Raw genomic sequence first — 9,964 nt, forward strand, 5'->3', positions numbered from 1 at the left:
CCTCTGAGTATGCACACACTCATGGGCCTACAACACACGCATGCCCACAGATGCATACACACATTCGTGCACACATAAACATGTACACATGCACTCATGGGTATTCAACACACACATGCACATGTGCACAAATACGCACATACACGCACACATACACAAATTGAAGATATCATACAGACAAAATAGATAATAGGCAGGCAGTGGGGTGAAGGCGGGGCTAGGCAGGAAACTAGTTCCTCCAAAGGTCACAGACACTGCTACCATGTGATGTCCTGCCCAGGTGTGGTACTAAGTACTCCCCATTCTTGTTCCTCTATCTGTGAGAGCTTTGGTAGCATTTACTTCCCAAGTGATGGGCTAACTGAATGGAGGAATACAACCAACAGACACTGCACCCTGGGAAAGGGCACTTTGCTTTATTGTTGTGACTGCGTACAGTTCCTTTGCTAGCTGCTAAGCGAGGCAGGTGCCTTTTCTCATTTCAGCTAAAACTTTGTAATGTGAGCATGCCCAGAGGGGTTCCTGCCTTCCATCTTCATAACTGCAAGCAGACCCAAACATCTCCCCAGCCGCCATTTTTTTAGCCTTGTGAACAGGAACTCCTTGACCCGAGTTACGCACGCTCCACACTGTGTCCTTTAGCTGTCACACTTTTTTATTCATGGAGGAGGGGCTATTTTGGAAACAACTCTGTTCCCCTTGCCCACTGCAGCTAACAAATCTTTCTCTACTCTTTTTAAAAACCTTTTCTGCCGTTCTTTTATTTCTCAGAGAGCTATTTTTGACCTTTCGTTCAAGGTGTGAATCTGTCTTTTGAGTCTAAGTGCCCCAATTTCTTTAGTCTCTCCTTAGCTGAGCTGTCTTTTCTTCAACCACTGGGCAAGCTGAACGTAGAGACTCAGAAATGTCTCACCGCCACTGGGCTTTTGGGGAGACTCTTTCTCCCTCCCCTCACCCCCACCCCCAGCTCCTTTACCCTCTTCCTTCTTCCCTCCAGCGCTCCTTCCATTCATTCTGTTCTTGGAAAAGCCTCGCGGAGCGCTGTCCTTGGTGCTGACCTATATTTCCCTCAGCTAGAGGAGATAACAGTTTACAATGGAAAGGCATGGGATGCCAAGGCTCCGAGTGTTAAATCCGGGAACATTCTGGAAACCGAGTTCTCGGCCTTTCATGTGGCCACAGCAGCTGCAGTGCCCCAGCAGACCACGGCCTGGATCAGAGATGCCAGTTGGTCACTGCCCCTCCCCCAGACACCGACTTCAGAGCTTCAGGGTCCAGACAGTGCCTTATCTAGGTGCCTCTGGGAAAGCTGTGGATTCAGTGACTGCCCCAAAGGGACCAGAACATAGAACCCCAGCAGGATACAGAGGCCTGAGATAAGACCACGAACAGGGTCCCTTTGGCGCTCAGGTGCTGTTCATCAGACATCAACAGCCCCACAGCCCTGGCAATGACAGGCAGAACTGATAACATACCATGTGATCAGCAGCCTTAGAGGACAGACTGTCACTGGCTCCCAGAGATAAGGGAACAAAGAGCAGCCCCTCTACCTAGGGAAAGAGGAGCAGCAGAAGTTAAGCCGGTCTTTGACCCCAGATAGCTGTCAGTACCCCATCCTTCCTGAACTTCCCCAGAGCTGCCTCCTGCCATCCTGGGGCCCTTCAACCAATTACAGAGCCAAATCATCTGGACTCTATTTTTAGGGATTAATCATGTTATCTCTAGACACAGGTGTTAACGAGTGACAGCAGACAAGAGGTTTCCTCCCCACATATCTGTCTCACAGAGTCTGCCCAAGGAATAGGGTGGTGTAGACACGTTAACTAAGGCAGTGTAGCACGTTATCCAAGCTATGAACTGAGCCTCAGCAGCCTCTCTAGGATCAAGAGCAGGCAGATGGGTACCCAAAAAGAAGCTGCAATGAGCATCTAACATTTCCTTCCTTCCTTCCTTCCTTCCTTCCTTCCTTCCTTCCTTCCTTCCTTCCTTCCTTCCTTCCTTCTCCCCTCTCATCCTTTCTGAAGTGGAAACTTAAGGGTTCTTTGGTTAAGTCAGCTGTGTTGGAAGGTGTTTCGCTAGGGCAAGCATCTTCATTCCTTACACTGCAAAGCTGAGCTCTTTTTGTCAGGACTCCATAGAGAGAAACACACCAAAACAAACAAACAAACAAACAAACTTCTGGTGGTGTGTGACAGCTTTTTTGTCGCTTTTGTGGCCTTGGGCTGATTGACAGAGTGATGTCAGCTGAGACAGATGTTCGTGTTGAGGCAAGACATGTGCTGAGGCAAGACCCGTGGAGGACACATGATGTTTAGAGGGCATATTAAATGAACTCGAGAGACAGTGATGGAGGCTGGTCTGGGCTTGCTTATAGAGCTGGCTGTGCAACGCTTGTGGGTCTCATGTCTTTGCTGATCTTCACTTCGCTGACAGAGGCACACTTTCTTCTCCCCTCTCTCTTTTCTTCTTCTTTCTGCTCCTCCTCTTCCTTTTCTTCCTCCTCTTGTTCCTCCTCTATAGGCTTACATTTTAAAATCTACTTTAATAAAAGTTCTTAAACTCTCCAATCTGCCTCACAGCCTACCAACCAAGGGGAGGGGAGGAAGATGGATGATAGGACAAGGGAAGTGTGGATCTATTTAGAAGTAGTTTTGGGGTGATTCCAATCTTTGTCGTCAGCAGTCCGGTCTACTAGCAAACCACCAAACTCAAATAAGCTGCAGTGGCTTGATCCAGAAGTAACAGAGAGGCTCCACGGATCAGCATATGTCTGCCAAAGCAGCAAGAAGCAGCCGGAGCACCACCAGAAGGTTTTTGGTGTGTTTTTCTCTACGACGTTATGACAAGAAAAATCTGAGAAGAAAGCAAGGCAAACCAATGCCAGAGTGTCGTCAGTGAAGACCAAAGTCAGCAAAGTCCAAGGTGAGCCAATCAAGGCCATCAAGGTGAGCCAGTGCCTGAGAATCATCCACTGTCTGTTGGGTTATATTTACACCCTTTTCAAACATCACAGGCTCTCTCAAGCATCCAGAAAAAAAAAAAAATCACATGCCCTCTCACCAGGCAGCTTTCTGGAAAACACCACGTGTCTGTTCGCAACAAAGCATCCTCTAATAAGACAGTTTCCAGAAAAACATCACATGACACAACTGAGTCTCCAGCGAAACCAAAAATTTCCATTTTACTCCTCTTCTTCCTCCTCTTCCTCCTCTTCTTCCTCCTTTTTTTTCCTTCTCCTCTTTTCCCTTCGCCTCACTCCAGGTCTCACATTGTATCCTGGAACTCTCTATACATTCAAGGCTGGTCTCAAATTCTCAATAACCCCCCTACCTCAGCGGTCTCTGAGTATTTTAAATTGTTATGTTTCCAGGTGCTAAGGATTGAACCCAGGTATGTGCTAGGCAAGTCCCCTGTACTGGGTAGTGTTCTGCAAACTTGACACAAGCTAGAGTAGATTTAAAAGAGGGGAATCTCGATTGAGAAAATCTCCCCCACAAGATTAACCTGCGCTACATGTATTGGTTGGTGGCTAATGAAGACGTGATGGCATCCCTGGGCTTGGGGGTCGTGGGTTCTGTAAGAAAGCAAGCTGGGCAAGCCAGGATGAGCAAGCCAGTAAGCAGCACCCCTCCATGGCCTCTGCATCAGTTCCTGCCTATAGGCTCTTTTCCTGTTTGAGTTCCTGGCCTGTCTTCCTCTATAATAAACTGTGATGTGGAAGTACAAGTGAAATAAATCCTTTCTTCCCCAAGTTGTTTATGCTCAAGGTGTTCGTGCCACAGCAATAGAAACTCTAGCTAGAACCCACCCTGGCACTGAGCCATATCTCTGGCTCTTGCAACCTGAATATCCTGGACTCTTCCCATTAGCCCATGGGGCAGAGCTGTTGAGCCCATACCAGACCCCTAGTCTGAGATGAGTTCTGTTGCCCCGACTCCTCTCCCTGCACGATGCCCACCTTGTCTTCCTGTAGTTCCAAGAGTCACGGAGTGCGGTATCCAGATGTCTGTGTTTTTGTCTTTTCCTCGGCTCGGCCTTGACGAATGGCCCCGGGGTCTGGAGGGTGAGGGTTAAGACTGAAGAGACATTCGGGAGGAGATGGAAGAGGCCATCTGAGAGGCGGAAAAAGCAGCAGGAGAAGGCAGAAAGGAAAGAATTTGGCTACAAGCAGAAAAGACCATGGCGTGAAGGGAGGGAGGATGGCATCCGAGGTCTGTAAGGGGACAATGCGGGAGGATGGGGTGGCAGCTACATCACAGAGGGCTGCAGGCTGGGGCATGGACCATTCTTTGAAGAAGCATGCTCTGAACAAAGATGAAGGAGTGCAGTGAGGGAGGTGGAGAGAGGGGCCATCGCAGCAGCACATAAATGGGCAGGACAGACCCCAGCCAGGGTCTGGCATCTCTCCCAGGCCATGCAGAGCAGAATCTGCCTGCAAAGACTTGCTGTCAGTCCCAGCAGAAAACTCCAATGCGGTGAGTGCCAAGTGAGGCCTGGAGGCACAAATATTTGCTCGGCTTCTGCCCTTCTTCTTCAAACAAGGCATCGCTTTGGGAAATGGAGGGTGCTGTACTGTCAGGAAGTAAGAAATCAGTGAGGGTGGAAGCAATTGCTCTTGGGGCTACTAATGAATCCCCCAGACTCCTGAGCTACTGGAATCCATTAGCTCAGTAAAGCAGCTAAATAATACCAGGCCCTTTTATGAGACATCTGTTCAAACAAAGCCACCCTTTCTCCTCACATCAGACTCTTTCCACTCCCCGTGCCTACACTGCTTCTGTGGCTGGATTAGTGAGCCAGGGCTGTAAGTTACTACTAGTCTACCCTGGGCCATAAGACAGCATGCTACTGAAGAGGGTGTGCTGTTATGTCATGACCTTCACTTTGACTGCAGGGTCTATGGAGGCCATGATCAGGGTGGGTTTATTTTGTCATGTAGAAGTCTGTGCATGCTCCCGTGGGCTTAGTTACTTGTGTGTGTGTGTGTGTGTGTGTGTGTGTGTGTATGTGTGTGTGTTTTCATACAACACTGTACTATTATGTAAATGTATTATTGTAACAGGGTTCCAGACCTTAGTAAGCCCCAGACTTTAGTACAAACTGACACCATGATAGAAGTGACATTCAGGCTGTAAAACTCAACACACAGACAGCTCTGCTTGCCAAAATGAAAACAAAGACCTAACCCACAAAGTCCATAGTCCTGAGATAGTCTCTGAGTGGCCTAACCTTGCTTTTTTTAGCTTCTTTAATTCTACTTCTGGCTAACTGTTCTTGTTAACTGAGTATGTTGATCCTGGACATGTTTGTGTGTGTGTGTGTGTGTGTGTGTGTGTGTTTAAATGCTCACCCTGAGAAAGGCTTGATGCTACACTGGGATCCCAAACATACAGCATAACCTCCGACTGGCTAATAAAGACTTTCTATTGGCTTAAATCCATGTCTGAGCAGTCTGCTCTGGTGGATACTCCACAACAATATGTCATGGGTAACTGTGTCATTGTAAGATCACAAGCCACGAACCATGGACTTTTCTAACAGAATTCAGCTCCATGTTGTGATAAATTGTGAGCCTGTGTGCTTATATGAAACAGCAAGTGATTGGGTATGGTTTGGTGGTTCACTGTGAGACACCTTCATGTATCTGAGTACACACTGTAAAATGACCACTGAATTAGCATGTCTAAGTCATGCAGTCTGGTCCTGTGCAAAGGCCCCCTTTCACCAATGCAATCGTGTGATGCTGTGAATTGTGTACTGTGCACACCGAAGTCAGGGAGGCAGCATGGACTCTTTGTCCCTGTTCTAGTGACTAGAAGGATTGGAGTCCCTGTTTTCCTTCCAGTGCCCAGGGATACTCTGAGGAGCATCTGGGCAGATATGCGTGGGCCTTGATGGGATAAAGAAACACCTCTCTTCAGCTGCTAAGTAAAGGGGCTAACCTGGGACAGTCCTTCCAGGGCAGAGGTGACACCCAGAAGGTAGCAGATGCTGAGATGGATGAAAGGAAACGGCCTTTATGGAAAAGCAAGGAAGGCATCAGCGGCCACCAAGCCCAGGGCAGAGTCAGGGAGCTTCGGTATGCAATGAGTTTTGCCTAACAGCTTCCCCCCACATCCTTGAAATCACAGGGATGCTTGCTTAAGATTCCCAGGAGGCAACCAAAGGTGGGATTTAGTGACTAAGGCAGGACTGTGGTAGTGACTTTTTTTTTTTTAACTCTCCAATCTATGCAGGGACAAAACACCTAGGAAGTCAGCTATGGGAGCAACCCTCAGCCTGTGACGTGACTGACGTGAAGGAGTGAAGAACCAGCCCTCTACCGAGTCCCTGTCAGTCTGACCAGGTTTATCAAAATGCCGTCTCCCAGAGGTCCCAGTGGCACTGAGCCCAGTGGTGCAAGCAAGAAAAACAGAAGGGTGACGTCAGGCCCTTTCCCGAAGTCTCCTGTGGCTCACTTTCCTTCCTGATGTCTTCTGTGGCTCTCTTCCCGTCCCTCCTCACATGCTTTCTCTCTTTCTAGTTTTAGAGTCTGCAACAAAGTGACAGCCTTACATCATCACCCCAAGATTGACTCCTCAGTGTCCCAGTCTTAAGGCAGGTGAAAAGATGAATCCACAAGGCCCCTTACCCTGTAGGCTCAAAGAGTGCTGGGTGGAGCTCTCAAAGGGAAGAAGGTTGCAAGAGAGAGGGCCACTACTTTCCACACCGATGTCTGAGACCCCTCCCCACTGTGGAAGGTGACAGGTGAAGGCTCAATAGTAAATGTCCTTACAGTGTACCTGTCTCCTTAAATGTGTGTATTCATGTGTGTACAACAACAACAACAACAACAACAGGGTCTTATGTAATCCAGGCTACTCTAAAACTCATTATGTAGCCAAGGCTGGCCTTGAACTCTTGGTCCAGTTTCTAACTCCTGAGCACTGGGATTACAGACAAATGCCCCCACACCTGGCTAGCTTTGATCTATGATGTGCCTGATTCATTTAATCTATCTATTGAAGTCTTCACTTCCAAGGCGTTGTTGAGGTCACAGTCTGTCTCCACTCCCACCCCTCTAGCACATTCTCCCACACTCACCATCCCGCTGGGGGTCACTCGGGAAGATCCAAGACTGGGGAGCAAGCAGTAGGCCAGGCACACTCTGCCCAGATCTCCAGCAGCTGCAGCCCTGGCGGCTCCATCTGGACAGGATTCCTCTGCTCAGGCTGGGAGGGAAACAGCTTGGACACCATCAGACTGTATTGCTCTCTATAAACCCTGCCTGCCTCCCTCGGCCAGGCCTGCCATCTGCTCTGGCTGTTTCCTGCAGGAATGTATAGCATAAGAAAGACCCTTCTCTGGTGGGACCCAATGCCTGAAGGTCAGCTCCATGGTCAGAGGTCAGGCTTTGTCTCAGGTTTGGCTCTGTACATTCCCTGACAGGTACCAGATTAAATCATGACATCACTCACTGTTCTGGCCTGTCCTTCCCCATCGCCCTGGGGGCTTCTGCGCACATACATGGAGTTGTAGAGCCTCAAACAGACTTCATTATGAACGTCCCCAAAGAACACGTGGCTGTCTCAAACACTACAATGACAAGGATTCTGCAGCTGCCTGGAAGGTAAGGTTATGGGGTGGTTCGATGATGGCCTCAGGCAGGCTGTTGAGGCTTCCCCACACATTCCCCGCACACATTAGCCGATCTCAAGTCTTGGCAGACAGTCCCAGAGTCCATGGGCCCATGCCCATTTCAGATGCTCAGTTCTCACTTCTCAGCCTGAGGCTTCCTCTGGTCCTAAGAGCTGACCTCAGCCACTCACAAGACCACGTGGAAGTGCCAAAGACTGGCATTTGAGTACAAGCTAAGGAGGATGAGAGACTGGTGCCGGTGACAGTTCCTGGAAAAAGAGAGAACACGAGAAGCAGGTATGAACAGGCTGGTATAATGAAGAAGGCAGAAGGCATCAGAGGAGAGGGGGAGATCACACAGGAACTCGAGGTCCTCAGGAAAGTCTCTGGCCATTGAAGCGAATGGGAAGAAGGCCACATGACAGGGTCAGACTCACATAGAGCCACCCTTGCTTCTCTGTGGCAGGGAAAAGGGGAGTGAGGCTCGAGTTGGGTCTTTGGCTGAGAGTTAGTAACGTGGTGTGGATGAGAGGCATAGCTCTGGCTGCAGAATCCTGAGTCAGATTCCAAACTCCATCGTGAGGATGAAAGGCGTGAAGCCATCATCCAGCGATGGCACGGTAAGACTATCACCACACAGCCTAGGAGGCTCAACCACAGACCTCCAGGCCTAGCCGTCTCCAGTTGCCCTCCTGAGGACCTCTTGCCCGTTCTTCCTTCCAAGATCACTCCAGATGTTGAGCACAGAGAACCTGAGGCCAGGTGTATTAATCTTAGATGCAGGAGGCGGAGGCAGGGGGATCTCTGTGAGTCAGAGGCCAGTCTATCGACACAACGAGTTCTGATAAGCAAGACTAAAACGGAGAAAGTCTTCCCTTGAACAAAAACAAAACAAGAAGAATATAACATTAGTCCTTAAATTCAGACCCCCATCCCACCTTTGGGAAGGCAGGGCTCTCATGAACTCTGGCTTTGGATGGATAAAATCAGGCCTGCATTGAAAGAGCCCTATTATTCTCTAGTTTGGGGTCCCATAATTTACTTGAAATACCAAAAGTGTTGCTAAAAGACTCTCATTCTATTTTTAAAGTGTGTGTCTGTCCGTCTGTCCATGAAAGCCAGAGAATCAGATCCACTGGAGCTGGGGTCATAGATGGCCGTGAGCCACCTTATGTAGGTGCTGGGAACTGAACTTGGGTCTTCTACTAAGATATCCGTCCAACCTCCATCCCTGAACATTTTTTTTTTGTCCGAGACAAGGTTTCTCTGTGTTACTCTGACTGTCCCAAAACTTGTTCTGTAGACCAGGCTGGCCTTAAACTTAGAGATCTGCCTGCCTCTGCCTCCCGAGTGCTGGGATTCATAGAGTGCATCACCAACACCTGGCTCCCTGAGCATTTTTTTTTTTAAATACAGCATGTCCATTGAATGACTCCTCACTCCATCATGTACCCAGGCAGGGCTGGCATTGCTAATTAATTGTCATAATTCTTCCCATTGCATAAACTTGCCTTCAGAATCCAGGGTGCCTGCCTGCAGCTGCGGCCAAAGACTGAGAGATATATCTATAATTCAGCAAATGTCTCTGGGCCAGATGGTGGTGGTGGTGGTGGTGGTGGTGGTGGTGGTGGTGGTAATGGTGACAATAGTGACAACTGTAGATATATGCTTTGTGGTTTGAGGCTTGCAACGTGCAGTTGGTGTTTATCTTTTTCTACAGCTTATCCTCACATTTGTCGATGACAGATATTGGTAAGGCCTTTGTTGTTCTTTGTTGGGTTTTGTTGTTGTTTTGTTTTTTTCAGGTCAGGGTTTCTCTACACAGAGAGAGTCCTGGCTTCCCTGGAAGTCACCTTTTAAGACCAGGGTGGCCTCAAACTCAGAGATCTTCCGGCATCTCCCACCCAAGTGCTGGGATTAGAAGTGTGCACCACCACAGCCCACACGCCCTTATTGTTGTTTCTGATGCTGACGGTGGTTTTCTTTTTCTTTTTCTTTTTCTTTTTCTTTTTCTTTTTCTTTTCTTTTCTTTTCCTTGCCTTTATTGTTTCAAAGAATTAATATTTTATTATGCTTATTATATGTTTAATATACTTTATATATAATAAATATATTATTATATGTTTAATAGTGTGTGTGTTTGTGCACATGAGTGTGTGTGCGTGGAATTACAAGCTGTTATGAGACGCTTGATGTGGATAATTGCAACCAAACTTGAGCCAGTCCTTTGTAACTTGAAAACTTGAAAGCAACAATAGTATACACATGCATACATGCATGTGCTCTCTCTCTCTCTCTCTCTCTCTCTCTCTCTCTCTCTCTCTCTCTCTCTCTCTCTCTCTCTCTC

At 48.2% G+C, this 9,964-nt stretch overlaps 1 long non-coding RNA gene across 2 annotated transcripts in view; it reads right to left on the reverse strand.

Moving 5' to 3' along the window:
- Positions 1–3,809: 3,809 nt before the first annotated feature.
- The window catches only part of LOC115063630, a 22,717-nt gene continuing 16,562 nt past the window's right edge, over positions 3,810–9,964 (reverse strand). For both annotated transcript variants that reach the window (XR_003843492.1, XR_003843491.1), the window contains exons 2-3: positions 7,084–7,886; positions 3,810–4,572 (exon numbers count right to left, since the gene is read on the reverse strand). This is a non-coding gene — a long non-coding RNA (uncharacterized LOC115063630). The remainder of the gene's footprint in view (positions 4,573–7,083; positions 7,887–9,964) is intronic.

This window comes from Mus pahari, chromosome 3 (genome assembly GCF_900095145.1).
Source record: "Mus pahari chromosome 3, PAHARI_EIJ_v1.1, whole genome shotgun sequence".
Taxonomy (NCBI): domain Eukaryota; kingdom Metazoa; phylum Chordata; class Mammalia; order Rodentia; family Muridae; genus Mus; species Mus pahari.